Source organism: Cupressus sempervirens, chromosome 2 (genome assembly GCF_028749045.1).
Source record: "Cupressus sempervirens isolate cs-2001-9-10 chromosome 2, ASM2874904v1, whole genome shotgun sequence".
Taxonomy (NCBI): domain Eukaryota; kingdom Viridiplantae; phylum Streptophyta; class Pinopsida; order Cupressales; family Cupressaceae; genus Cupressus; species Cupressus sempervirens.
This window is the reverse complement of record NC_143119.1, coordinates 661,243,443-661,258,737: the sequence shown is the minus strand read 5'-3', so window position 1 is coordinate 661,258,737 and position 15,295 is coordinate 661,243,443. Positions and strand designations below refer to the sequence as shown.

Below are 15,295 nucleotides of genomic sequence, written 5' to 3'. Positions count from 1 at the left end.
TTGATAGGTTTAAAGGGTTGAACTTCCATTTATGGAAGATGCAAATAGAAGCCTATCTTTATCAGAAGGATTTATGAAATCTATTGGAAGGAAAATCCAAGAATTATGGATCTATGTCAAATGATGAATGAGATCTTTTGGATAGAAAGGAACTTGGAAACATTCAATTATGCTTGGCACCATCAGTGGCATTTAATATTACAAAAGCAAAGTCAACAGAAGAGTTGATGAAAACCCTAGTGACACTACATGAAAAGCCCTTTGATTCAAACAAGGTATTTCTCATGAAGCATTTATTTAATATGAAAATGATAGAAGGTGGATCTATTATAGATCATTTAAATGATTTTAATACTATTACTAGTTAGTTATCTTTTGTGGGTATCAATTTTGAGGAGGAAATTAGGGTTGTCTTGATTTTGTGTTCTTTGCCTAAAAGATGGAATGGCTTGGTAATGGTCGTGAGTAATTCTATTCCTAGATCTAGTACCCTAAAATATGATGATGTGATCAGTGTTGTTTTGAGTGAGAAAACTCATAGGAAAACCTTAGGTGGATCTACATGAAGAATTTCTTTGAATGCACAAAGCGGGGACATAACAACTAAGAGATGAAGTGATTCCAAAAATCATGGAAAATCAAGAGGAAAGTCAAAGGGGATGAGGTATCAATCAAGAGGACTGAATGACTACTAGTACTATGGGAAACCAAGGCATAAAAAGAAAGATTGTTGGAATCAAAAGAAAAATGAAGGAGATAAATCAGATGAAGACAAGGAAGCAAATGTGGTAAGTAACAAATCCGAAGAGGATGCTTTTCTTCTATCTTTAGAAAGTGTTGATGATTCATGGGTTTTAGATTCTAGTGCTTCATTTCATGCTACACCTCATAGAGGTTATTTGATTGATTATATCCAAGGAGATTTTGGATTTATTTGGGGGATAATGAACCTTGTCAGATTGTTGGAAAGGGAAAAATTAAGATTGAGTTGCAGAATGGAAATCATTGGCTATTACATGAGGTAAGGTATGTTCCAAGGTTGAGAAGGAATTTAATTTCATTAGGGAAACTCAATGATGAGGGTTGTGTAGTTACTTTTAGTGATAAAAATTGGAAGGTTTCAAAAGGTTCCCTTGTAGTAGCAAAAGGTGTGAAAGTAGGCACCTTATATCTTTGTATAGGTCATATTGTTCCTTCTACTTTAATTGTTTCAGAAAAAAATGAATGTTTAGGAACAATTGCTCCAGTTGAGTAGGGAGAACAAATAGTTGCTATAGATTCTGATATAGCACTGCGGCACAATAGACTTGGAAACATGAGTGAGAAATGTATGAAAGTACTTCATTCAAAGAAATTTTTATCAGGTCTAAAATGTGTTAATATGGATTTTTGTGAAAGTTGTGTGTATGGAAAACAAAAGAGAGTGAGTTTTTGAAAGATTGGGAAGGAAAATAAAATGGAGAAATTAGAGCTTGTGCATACAAATGTATGGGGACCAGCTCAGGTATCTTCTCATGGTGGCTCTCATTATTATGTTACATTTATTGATGATGCAACTAGAAAATTATGTGTTTATTTCCTTAAATAGAAATATGATGTATTTTAAACTTTTAAGAAATGGAATTGCTTGGTTGAAAAATGAGACTAGTAAGAAATTAAAATGTCTCAGATCTGATAATGGTGGTGAGTATTGTAGTCATGAATTTGAAGATTATTGCTTCACTAATGGTATTTGTAGATATAAAACTATTCCAAGGATTGTAAAGGAAAATTGAGTTGCTAAATGCATGAACAGGACTATAATGGAGCCTGCAAGGAGCATGATATTGCATGTTGGGTTACCCTTACACATGTGGGTGGAGGTTTCCAATATTGATGTATACTTGATTAATAAAGGTCCTTCTACTCCTTTGGGCTATGGTATTCTAGAGGAAGCATGCACTAGTAAGAAGGTGAGTTATTCTTTTCTCAAAAACTTTGGCTGTGAAGCATTTGCTCACATAGATTCTAAAAATAGAACCAAGCTAGAAGCTAAGTCAAAGAAATGTGTATTTGTTGGATATGGCATTAATGATTTTGGTTATAGGCTTTGGGATTTTAAAAATCATAAAATTTTAAGAAGCATAGATGTCATATTCAATGAGAAAGTGTTGTACAAAGATCTATAGCAGCAATATGAGAAATAAGAAGATGATTATGTAGTGTTGGATGATACTCCAAAAGCTGATGTTCCAGCCATTCCTCATGATGTGCAACAATTTCCACAACAAATACCACACACATCAGTGAATGTTAGATGGTAAACAAGGAAAATTAGACCTCCAAAAAGATTTTTTCCCTCTTTGTATTTTTTTTTATTAATACATGTTGGTGAACTTGAATATTATGATGAAGCTGTGTAGGTGGATACTAAGATTTAGTGGGAGTTTGCAATGAAAGATGAAATGGACTCTTTGTTGAAGAATAAGACATGGGATTTATGCAAGTTTCCTACAAGTAAAGGATCTTTACAAAATAAGTAGGTTTATAGGTTGAAAGAAGAGGAAGGAGGTAAGAAAATATTTAAAGCCAAGTTAGTTGTGAAAGGATTTGCACAAAAAAGGTTATTGATTTTGATGAGATATTTTTTCCTATTGTTAAGATGGCTTCTATCCGTATTGTTTTAAGTCTTGTGGCTACCGAAGATTTGTATTTAAAGAAGCTTGATGTTAAAACAACCTTCAATCATGGTGATTTGGATGAAGATATATATATGGCTTAGCCACAGGGCTTTGATGTCAAAGGTAAGGAGAACTTAGTGTGCAAATTGAAGAAAAGTCTATATGGCTTGAAATAGGAACCTCAGAAATAGTATGTAAAATTTGATAGTTTTATGCATAAGCATGGATACAACAAGTGTCATCAAATCATTGTGTTTATTTTAAGAGGTTGGATGATGAAAGCTACATTATTTTATGTTTATATGTTGATGATATGCCTATAGCTAGGTCTAACATGGATCATATTAAGGGGATAAAATGTTAGTTATCACATGCATTTTCTATGAAGGATTTGGGGGCATCAAAATAAATCCTTGGTATGAAGATTTGTAGAGATAGGAAGAACAAAATATTAACACTATCTTAGGCTAATTATGTGGAGAAGGTGTTGCAAAATTTATCTATGGAGAATGCTAAAGCTGTCAGCACACCTTTACCTAGTCATTTGAAGTTGACTAAGGAGATGTGTCCTAAGAAATAGGTAGCAAAGGATAAGATGTCCAAGGTACCCTATGCTTTAGCTATAGGAAGCTTGATGTATGCTATGGTATGTACTAGGCTAGATATTACACATGCAATGATAGTCATTAGCAGGTATATGAGTCATCAAAGAATTGAGCATTGAAATGCTATCAAATGGATTCTTAGATATTTGAGAGAAACACCTAATAAGTGTTTTCACTTTGGGGGCTCTACTACTAATTTGCAGGGCTATGTTGACTCAAATTTAGTCGGGGATATTGATACCAAGTGGAGTACATACTTCATAAATTTTTTGGGCCCTATTTTATTAGGATTTTGGGCCAACATGTAATTATTAATTATAACCCTAAAATGGTAAAAATACTTGTATAAAAGGTCTTAGGGTTAGGGATTGTTTGATAACTTTGTGATGCAAAATTGGTTCTTACAATGGTATTGAGTTATGAGGGATTATGGATTGTAATCAGGTTATAATCACTAGATCATAATAATATCATACTTTTTGTTTTGTGGATGTAGCCCAGGGATTGGGTGAACCACGTTAAATATTGGTGTCTTGTATTCTTATCTATGTGATTTATTATTTTCTATTATTCGTTATATTTTCATGTAATTTTTTGTTTCTATCTATGGTTTAATCTTAACACATAGGATGGTAACACGTGGCAGATTGGACAGTTGTCGCCATGTTGCCAAAGGAAAGATGCAAGGAAGATAACCATGTAACATGATGATGAGTTGATGTGGTGGTGATGTGGTGAGATAAGGTGGTATGATGATAGGACATTGGCATGGCATGCTAACTAGGTGTTGACATGGAAAAAAATGGCATGTGTCATGTGGTCACTATATCACAATGACGTGGCAAAATACTAACACGGATAGTGACATAGCAACCAATGATGTGGTGCAATGACATGGCTCAATGAAATGGTAGAACAAGTAACCAATAAGGTGGTGACATGTGTTGGCCACATGGTAGTTGTTAGGTGATTGTGTAGGAACTATCCAATTAGGGCATGACACATGGCAAGGCTATTCAACTAGGTTTGACCACGATGGAGAAAAGGAGGGGGAAATCAAACATGGATTAAAAATTATTTTTTAATGTTTTCTTAGAAAATCACATGAAGGAATAGTTTTGAAGCCATAGAAGGAGCTTGATTTTCAAAGTAAGATCCTGGGACTTTCTAACAAGTGGATATAGGAGTATTATATATTGCCAAAATTGGGAGAAAATAAACTTTCTATTTATGAAGTTTTTTTTTGCACCAAAGGTCTCTGGTTAAAGTTATACAAGGATTTTTCTCAGGTGCCTAGTTTTTAGTTTAATTCAGTTGAGGCAGTTCAGATGTGATTTTCATTGAAATAATGAATTGAGTGAATGTATAAATACAGTTATGGGCAATATTTTCCATGTCCTAGTCAGTTGAATCAAAGCATTATTAGCATTTTTGTGATGCTTTTTAGATATTTTAGTATCAAAAGGGTTTTCATCATTGAGTAAGAGATATTTTTGGTTTGTTACAAAATGATGATGAAAATGAAATCAGGTCTCATGGGTGGGAAGATGAGAGAGGTTTCTACAATAGTAAAAAATGGAGATTCAAGTGGACATATGTCACTTCTAGATTTGATCCAGGATTCCATTCTTCTTCTATATCTTTCTCTTTGGAAAGGTTCCGGTTTTGGAGAAATCTCTCACTATTGTTATACTAGGTTGGTAATTTTCAGTGTGATACCACATTGTTGGTTCTAGTTTTATTTGTGAGACCACATTGTTGGATCTAGGACTGTGATTCCATCACATTCTTTAGCATATCTCTTTGTTATGAATAGAAATTATGATTTCTTATAAGAAAATAGATTATACATTCATTTATTATGTATATTCTAAGATTTGTCATATACCATGATGTATTAGTTTCAAGGAGATTAATACAAAGCTTCATTTTCTTAGTTTCATTCTGATTCTCATCTCCTTCCTCTATTGTTTGCAATGTTTTGTGTTTAAGAACAAAGATCTTAAACTCATTTACAATCCCTTAAGGTTATATGTTTGCATAAGTTTTCTAATGGAATAAAGAGCCAAGTAAATGCCTATTTACCTTGATATGCTTGCAAGTTTCACCAAGAGGATATTACAATAAGTATGAGAGTTTTTATGAAGATGGATGCCTATTTTAAAGGTGAATGCATAGATCAAATATCTAAATATGTGAGTATATCTCAGGTATCTATGTATATGTTTTGATTTAGCTTATTCCCAATCAATAAGGGACTAGTTAGCTAGGAAATTGCATGTGTTTTTTGTTGCATACTTGGGTTGTGTTGATATTCAACATCAGTAATAAAAATATTTTCCCTTTGATGTTGAAAAGATGAAAAGGATGCCTCACTCAGCTTGTGGATTTGATAGAGTTGCAATTTTCTACTGCATATCTTTGTCATCACATGAGTATAGGAGAAATAAGGGTTTTATCTGATTTATTTAGATTTAGTGTATGCTTTGAAAACTAGTACCATATAGATGAATCTGAGGTACACCCACCTAGGTTTTGCAGAGCTTGAAGTAGAATAAGGGTCAAGAATTATAGTTGGCTTGATGTCTAAAATGGTATGTTGAAGATGGGAAGTAGCTAACCCTAGATGTATCTTGTCCTCATCAGGGTAATTTAAAAATGTGTTTTTTTAAAACACTCATAAAATGGTGACTCTATTTGGGAGGTAAGATGGAAATACACCTTGTTAAAAGGACAAGAATATCTAGTGTGAATTGAATATTTCACTCCTATTTTTTAGTATGGTTTTTCCCATCTGAGTCACCAACAAAATGGAAACTCTACTAGGGATTGTATTGAATCTGAATGGTAGACAAACCTTGAGAATTTGAAAAGAAAAGATTCAATACAATAGAATAAGTGCATAAAAAAGGTTGCAATAGTAAGTTTTCTAATGTTCTTTCTAGTTTCTTACTCCAAGTTATGCACACCAACAATGTTTTATCCAAATGCACTAGTAACTTTGAGGTTGAGTGTAAATTGTATTGTTAAGAGTGTTCATATTTAGTCAATTCAGCTATTTTTTTGTTTTCAAAGTACTACTGTAAAATTAGAGTCAAGAATGTACATAAGTTTTTGTTCTCTTTTTCAAGTTTGTAAATCTACAAGAGTGGTTTGAGGGTTTGCATTTCTCCCACATCTAAAGGTTTGGTTTAGATTTTTCAAGCAAAAAATTGTGTTTTATTTCTCACAAGTGTTAGTGGTGACTCTAAATCTCTATACTAGTTGTTTCCTAGTTGATTTCATTGCAATATTTTGAAGGACTTTCAGCTGTATGGGCAGATCTAAATCTTTTGATAGTTTCTTGAAAAGGAAGTTTAAGTTCTTGATAAGTTTTAAAGTGTTGTTTGCAATCTGTTGTTATAAGAATGTAAAAGTGTAAAAAGTAAATCATAGTAGTGATTTCTTTATCCTCTTACAAGGAGGTGGTGGATTTAAAAAGTTTTATCAATAGTGTGAAGGATTTTTAGTATGCACCCATGTCAAATCAGTTGATGAAAGTCTTGCATCAGCATTTGAGGTATTTCTAATTTTCATATTTCTCTTTCATGTAAGTCAAGTGTTAAAAATGGTTGCCTCTATCCAATGATTTTCAATACTAGAAGGAAGAGGTAGAAATTTTGTTTTTATGATGAAGTCAAATCTCAGATCTGAGATTAGTTTACCAAATTCTGAAAGTTTAGTTAACAACATTGGTATGTTGAATAGATGGATCTACAATAAGATTGTCAATGTTATAAGAATTGAAGGAGGAAGTACTCAAGGTTTAAATGTTGAACAATATTACCTAAAGCTTAAATTAGTAATCATAAAGATGCCTTTTCATTCTAGACCGAAGGAATCTTCCTTGCTTAGTGTTTTCTTTGATGTCATAGTACCTGATTCAGTTAATTGGCCAACACCTATAAGACTACAAGATTTTTTACAAGTTGAAAGATTCATTAAGGAGATGGAAAGTGATAATTATATAATTCAAGATATATCTTTTTATGGTAATAATGAGTTTTTTGAAAGTCAAGGTAGAAATGAATGTAATGAATCCATTTATAAAGATAATTTATCTTCCAAATGTGAAGAGGTGGATTCAAATGCAAATGAATTAGGTAATTGCAATTAGCATGAGGAAGACAGATATGAAAGTGAAAATAAAATTTGTTACAGTAAATACGAAGTTGAGGAATTATATAATAGCAATGGAGGTAGTTATTTCCATGATAAGAATGAATGTTGTAATAATGATGATTTTCTAGATTGTTATACTGATAATTTTGTTGTTGTAAGTTCTTCATGTCATCCAAATGATAATCACAGCTAGGAGAAGATTTGTGAGGCAGTCTTCTTGAGCCCTGATGAAATTTTGTTGGCTCATGATTTTGAAAAGCATGTAAATATTTCTAAGGATGCTCATATTTTCCCTCATAACATTTTTTTATTCAGTCAAGTTATTTCCCCAAATTTTGATATGGAAAGAGATGTAGAATTTGAACAATCTTTGTTAGATTTGGAAGTGTATATGATAGTACCTCAAATCTCTTTACACATGATGACTTGTTGGATGTGGGGATGTTAGTGAAGGGAAGTTTGTATAGAAGTTGATGAAAGCCAACTTCACAGCTCACCAAGATCACCTACATGCAAATAACCTATAGAAGGGAAATGAAAGAAGGAAGAGTTGGAGCTTGGAAAAACTAAATGGACTAAGAGAGAAGATATTGCAAATAAAGAAAAATGTATTGTTGTATAATATGTCTTGAAAATGAGTTATGTTATGAAATACAATGAGAGATCCCAAAAATAAAGGCCTCAAGGAGACTTCTAGAACAAGCTAGAAGATGCTAAGAGATAAGTATGACAACTAAGCATACATCCACAAAAGGTGGAATATCCTAGATCAAGGTGAGAACATAAGTATGACTTAGATAGGAACAAACTCCCATGTTGTCAACAACTCCTAGATTACAACTATTAAATAAATGCATTGAACCTAAGTAAACTTAAATAAAAGCGTAAATAATAATTATTTACTCTAACACCCCTCTTAAGTGCAAATAAGGAGAATGCACTTAAGCTCACAATAGCTAAGATGAAATGTAGAATGGGTCCTAGAAACAAGGCCATGTTAGGTACCCAAGTACAATGCCAAGAAATGCAATGTAATCTTTTTCAACCAAAGAAAAAGGAGAAAACCCAGTGGGAAAAACCCATCTCCAAGAAAGAGATAATTGAAAATCTAGTGAAGGATTGAACAATCCTCCAACTAGAGGAATGTCCCAGAAATAGGAACAAAGAAAATCATGAAGAACATCACTGAAGCATGAAGAAGCCACAAACTCTATAAAAAAGAAACTACTTATATGAAGAACCTCCATGAAAAAATAGAAGGCATGAAGTGATCATGTCTATATGGTAGATAATCCATCTCACCAAAATGCATAGGTAGCTAGCCATTGTAATCACCTAGTATATAGGATCAAATACTAAATACATAGGTCACACTATCAAACCATCAAACCAAGGAAGCACTAGAACAATAGCATAACCCTCCTTAATGTAGATGGGGTGAGGTGACATGCAACTAAAAAGGTGGGCCAAAAGCCTCTACAGAGAGAACCAAGAACAATGAGAGAGAATAAGAGGTACAAACACCTATAAGGGCATGTGTCACTGACTCTGCATGGGAAAAAAAAGGAAAAGGGCACAAAAGTACTAGACAACTATCCCCCCCATGGTGCTTTATAAAATAGTGTGAGTACAACTGCCTCAAAAAAATGTTCATGAACCCAAAATGCACAAGTGACACTTTATCTTAGTGCATTTTCATAAAATTTCTTATAAATGATATCAACAATGATTAGAATGAGAAAAAAACTAACGCAATAGATAATATAACCAAAAACAAAAGATCTCATGCCATGAAAATGATCCTTAGACCTGGAACACCTTGGATATCCACCATAGAGAAAAAAAAAACCAAAAACATGATAGAAAGAGCATGGGGCAGAATTTAAATGAAATTACAATATTTCTGAAAAGTAAACAAAACTAGCTTTCCAAAAATATATCATTTTCAAGAAACAGAGATGGGATGCACAAGAAACGCTCACCAGAGTAAAAAATAAAACATTAAACTTTGACTACAAAAATGAGCCACATAACTACATTAAAACCTAAAAATACCAACACCAATGTCTCCTTCTTAGAACTAGCTTTTTAACACTTCTTTTAGATCGAAAAAATACCTCTATATGCTCAAGTTATGGCAAAAAACTATGAGTAGGTCAAAAGGGACCCTAAAGGAGAGGTAGGTAGGTATTGATGTAATCCTAACATCATGCTGATTTTAGTATTTCATAATGCTAAAATTGATCACTTGGAGGCTGTCAAGGCAAAAAAAGACTACCATGTGGCATCCACATGGCAAGTGAGTTGTCCAAGTGCTGATGTGACAAGGGCCACATGGCAAGTGCCAATGTGGCACCCATGCCATGTGGTAGCCAGAGAACATTCCAACTAGCCATTGACTAGTGGGTTGCAAGTGGGTGGAAATGGGGTGGTCTCAGCTAGTTGTGGTGGCTACATGGGCAGCAACCATTGGTAGTGGAGGTGTCAGAGTGGCGACTGCAGACAGGTGGTGCCACAGTGGTTCTATGATGCTACTAATGGTGGAGGTGGCTATGGAGCAAAGTCCTAGCCATGTGGTGGTGGTGCTATGGTGGCATAGTAGTGGTGCTTGAGGTTTCTTTAAAAAAAATTGGAATAAATGCCAAAAAATCATCAGTACGGCCTCCCGGGGGGCTCAACAAATTTCCCTAATGCTATAGAAGCTAAAATTTTAAAATTTTATATGAATCCTAACTATAATGGGCCTTTTGAACTCAATGGTAGCATGCATTTAGGCCCAAAGTGCTCCAAAAAAAAGGCTCTTCCCTTGGATTGAAGAAAAAAATAGCAAATAAACTAGGGTTTATGTCTCCAAATCATGGCTTCAAAAATCCTTCAACCAAGAAGCAACAACGAGGCTTTGATACTATGTAGAAATTGATGAAAGCCAACTTCACATCTTCCCAAGATTACCTGCATGTAAATAACCTGTTGAAGGAAAACCAAAGAAGGAAGAGGTGGAGCTTGGAAAAACTAAACGAACTCAAAGAAAATAACATTACACCAATGAAAATGTATTGTTGTACAATATGCCTTAAAAAGATGAGTTGAGTTATGAAATACAATGAGAGAGCCTAAATATAAAAGCCTTAAGGAAACTTCTAGAACAACTTAGAAGATGCTAGTAGATAAGTATGACTTAGATAAGAATAAACTCTTGTGTTATCAGCAACTCCTAGACTACAACTATTAAATAAATGCATTTAACCTAAGAAAACTTAAGTAAAAGCATAAATAATAATTATTTACTCTAAAAATTTGATGTTGTTTTGGATTCTTCTCATATTGGTTTTGCTACAATATGTTTTGATGTTTCATGTGATGAAGAGGAATAGTGAATGTTCTCAATCTGAATATGAATTTTCTTTATGTGCTGATAAATCTTGTAAAGATAAGTTTAAGGTTCATTCTAACATTTTTTTAGATGAAGAAAATGATTATGATCAGCACTTTCAGGATGAGTTCTCATACTTGGTGACTAATCAGTTGTTTGAATGTGAAGAGGTTTTAGCGAAAGATAAATTTGATTTGATGAGAAACATGACTGCAAGTAGGTAGAGATTAGATTTCATATACTCTTCACATCTAGTTACACAAGGTGAGTCAGATAATTTTGACACATGCAACTTGTTGAACAAAGTAGAATATGATCATCCATGTTTCTGGTTGATAACATGCAATAGTCATTTGTAGATGATGGTTTTTAGATTGATCCTAGTTTACATGATCATGTTGATTTGTTTTCTCATGGTGAGCATGATGTAGAAGTTAAGGCTGATGTACACATGCACTAGAAGAATGAGAGAAGTTATATCATTTTTCCAAGTGATTTGTTTCAACATGCTAATTTTATATCCCACATCTATAGCTATATAGGGCACACTATTTAACCTACTAGATTGGTAAAACTTGTGTGAAATAACCCTTACTGCAAACTCTATCAAAAGATCAATGATTGTGTTAATTGTCATGCCTCTCTTGTTCCATATAGCTCCAGTGTTTTTCTTAATCACCTCTTTTGAGTCACTTCTCAGTGTCTTAGGCTGATCTAGGGTTGGATAGCTAGTAACCCTATGGATTATCCTTTTATTAATTTTGATAGGTCTATTATCTAGCCATAGTGAACCATCATGTATCTTGCTTAATACAATTCTTGTCCATTTAGTCTTGAACACATTTGGGAAATCTAGGACACGATTTAACCCTTTCCTTTCTACAATTTTGAATTCTTCTTTCAATGCACCATTCTCACATAATTTGTTGTATGCTTCCTTGATCTCCATGTCACCAATACTACCAATTTTACAGTTATAGCACTTCCTAACATCTTGCACCATTTAAACATTCAATGGTATCATGGATAACACACTAGAAGGGTCTTTCTTCTAAGCAATATCAGGAATAGCTTTACAAATTGGTTGTTTAACTTTTTTACTAACCATTTGGACATTCAAAACCTCCTTTCCCTCTATATTCTTTGAACTAGAAGCCATTGTGTGAAACTAGGGTTTGCAAAAAATATAAACTATGTAGCTCAGCTCTTGATAAATACCTTGTAAGATCTAACAAAAATTGGTGTAGAATTACTTCTTATATCTTTTGTAATAGCTTTGGATGGATTTCCATATTGCTTTCTACTCTCCTCACTCTTTCTCAAATTTTAAATGATTTGAAATGAGCTAAAATAGATAAAATACCCTTTGAAAACCCTGCAATAAATGCTAAGTTCTTATACAACTATAAGCTTGGCATCAACCAATTTCAAGCTCACTCAAAATCCATTAACATTCCATTCACTTGGCATGCATTACAAGCTCAGCATCAACTAGCTAGTCTAATAGCTTGGTATCTTCCAACATTTACTTGGCACACATAAGAAATATTTCATGCTCAACAACAACATGAAAAACTTTAAAGAATTATCTTGGGCTCCTAATGAAATCTTGCATCTTTATTCATGCTAATGTAATCTTTTCAGTACTAAGTCTTTTGGAACTAATGTATGATATAACTTTTAAATATCAGTCCCACATACCTCTTGATTGCTTAATTTTATGACGTGTGATCACCTGACCCATTGGGTGAAGTGATCCCTTCTCCATTTGATGTGATGCAATCATCTTTCTTCTTCCATGTCTTGTTCATTTCATTTTTGATATTTTCAACATTTTCCTTGCCTTTTCCTTAGTCAAATTCACAATTTGGTTCCTTTGACCAAGTTGGACAATAGCTACTAATGTGACTAGTCTTTAAACAGGTAATATATGTGGTTTCACTCAACCACCTCTTATAGTCACCTCTGAAGTGTGTCCTAATACAATTCTTAGGAACATTTCCATTTATTGAAAATAATGATAGCTATATCTTGTATTATAATCCCAGTTACAATAGTTTCCATTGTTCATTACCTTTATTTGCCTATTTTATGAATACTTGGGTTTAGATCTACATTCAAAAACTCTATGTCCATACTTCTAACAGTTATAACAATATCCTTCAAATATTTGTGTGTGCATGGTCTTGGTTTTGTATTCATGTGCCTAATGACCTTGTTTGTTGCACTTATGACATTGAACCATGCTCTTGTGCTTGACATTATAATTTGTAGTTATGCTCCTACACACACTAGCAATATGTCCTTTCTTTCCACATTTATGACAAGTAAGTTTGGAGTTCTTACCCTTTTTGTTCCTTTCTTTAGCACTTTTGGATGACTCTCCTTCTTTAGTGCTTGTATATCCTAGTCGAAATGTGTCATTATTGGATCTAGGGGATCTCAATAATTGGTCAAAGTATTTGATGGTTTCATTTGGTTTGTTGAAACTTTTAGCAAACTCCTTTTCCCTTTTTAGGTCACTTTACAATTATTTATTTTGAAACTTCAATGTAGTTATCTCAATGTCCTTGATATTTAATTCATAGTTAGCATTCATCATTTGACTTAGATATCCAATTGTATGTTGGAAATCTTGGTTAGTTTTGTTGACTTCTGTTCCGCTCTGTTAGCTAAAATTATTTTATCATCTTCAATCATGGATTTGTCTTCCATATCTTTCTTCTTCTATTTAGTCACCTCACATAGTAATATGGCTTGTGATTCTTGCTCTAACTTGAGATTTATGATTTCCTTAGCTTGGGTTCTATTCTTTTTCATTAGATCTGTAACAACTGCATCAAATTCATTGGAGTCTCCATTTGCAAATACCTTAGTAGTGTCTATCTCTTTGTATCGTATGTCATTCTCCACAATACCAATTTCCTTCCTTCTCTTTAAGGATTTCTTTAGTTCTTCTCTTGCTTCATTTAGTTGATGTGGGATGAGATGTATTTCAATCTCTTGATTCTCAATAGTCTTTCCCAACTTATAGACTTCCATTTACCAATTGTCAAAATTACAATAGGAAAGGTAAACTTCTAGTGGGGGGAACTTAGCAGTTTAAGCTTGGACTCATAAAACTTTTATCACACATCCATCTCATACATTCAATGTGTAAACTAAAATAGCATGTAAAGCATGCACATCTAAAACATGTAAGAAAGTAAAAATTCACACACATATGACACCCACAAATCTTCACTACTAAAGTAATAAAGTGTATCCAATAAATGTTACAATGTTTTGATCATGAGACATGATCTACTCTATGAAAGGTCTACCCTGTTAAAGGCTTAAAAAGATTGTTAGATCTCACCCTGTTAAAGGATTTCAAAACCCTATTAGAAGTGTGCCTTTCTAAAGGACTTTAAATCAAAATTAAGTAAGCATCTTGTTAAAGGATTTCAATATAGCCTATTAGGACTACTCTATTAAGAGATCTTGATTGAAATAACCTATTAAAATGTCTTAGCATTGATCCTGTAGTTAGCACTTGATTGCCTAATAATAGATCACCTCTAAACTGATGTCTTCTTGATCCTTCTTGATTATATTTCTCTTTGTTCTATACTCTTCTCTCTCCTATGTTCTACTCTAACTAATTCTAGAATGTACTCTGACTTCATAACTCCTTAGCCACCATGAATGATCTATTTACACATGCAAAATTCTCTATATTTTGCTTCAACACCTAACACACTCACTAGAGAGTTTAGGGTTTTTTCCACCTTAAGAAGACTTTGGTCACTTAGGGTTAGGTATGAATGTATGGCTGAGATTCATCCTTATCTCCAAAATATCACAATTCATCTTTAAGTTGGCTCAAAAATGGTTTTTATAGTTGTTTGTGTCAATACAAACAAATATGTCAAAACTATCTTACTTGACATCTGAAGTCTTTGATGCTTGGCATACACTAATATTTCTATAGTGACTTGACATTTGTATTACTCAACATCCACTATTTTCTTGGCTTCATAATCACTCAACATACAATATTTTCTTGGCACTTGAGGGACTCGGCACATGAGTGGCTCAACACTCACTATGGACTTGGCATGCTCTATAATATACATGTTGTGCTCAGCATGTACTACTTGTTTGGCATGAAATAAGTAAATAACTTAAGTTTTTTGAAACTCACTTGTCAAAACCAATCTGAGATCAACATCTATCACTACAATAATTTGGAGAAGTGTAATTAACATTAAATATAATTTTAAAATGCCTGAACAAAAGAATTTAAAATTTTTAAATAGTTATTGATAAAGATTTAAATAATTGTTTTTCATAATTTATAAAATGTGTGTTCTTTGATAAGATTGTATCATGTTATAGTGACCATGATCATGGTAGGTCTAATTTTGGGAAGACAAATTTGTCAATTTTTTGCATTATTCTTTAAAGGGTACTAGCTCAATGGAAGAGAGTCTACTTTATAGGGAGCAAGATGG

The 15,295-nt window shown here is 33.3% G+C and overlaps 1 pseudogene; it reads right to left on the bottom strand.

Annotated features, from left to right (window-relative positions):
- The window catches only part of LOC149575101 (protein CTR9 homolog), a 133,849-nt pseudogene extending 124,027 nt beyond the window's left edge, over positions 1 to 9,822 (bottom strand).
- Between the last annotated feature and the right edge of the window lie 5,473 nt (positions 9,823 to 15,295).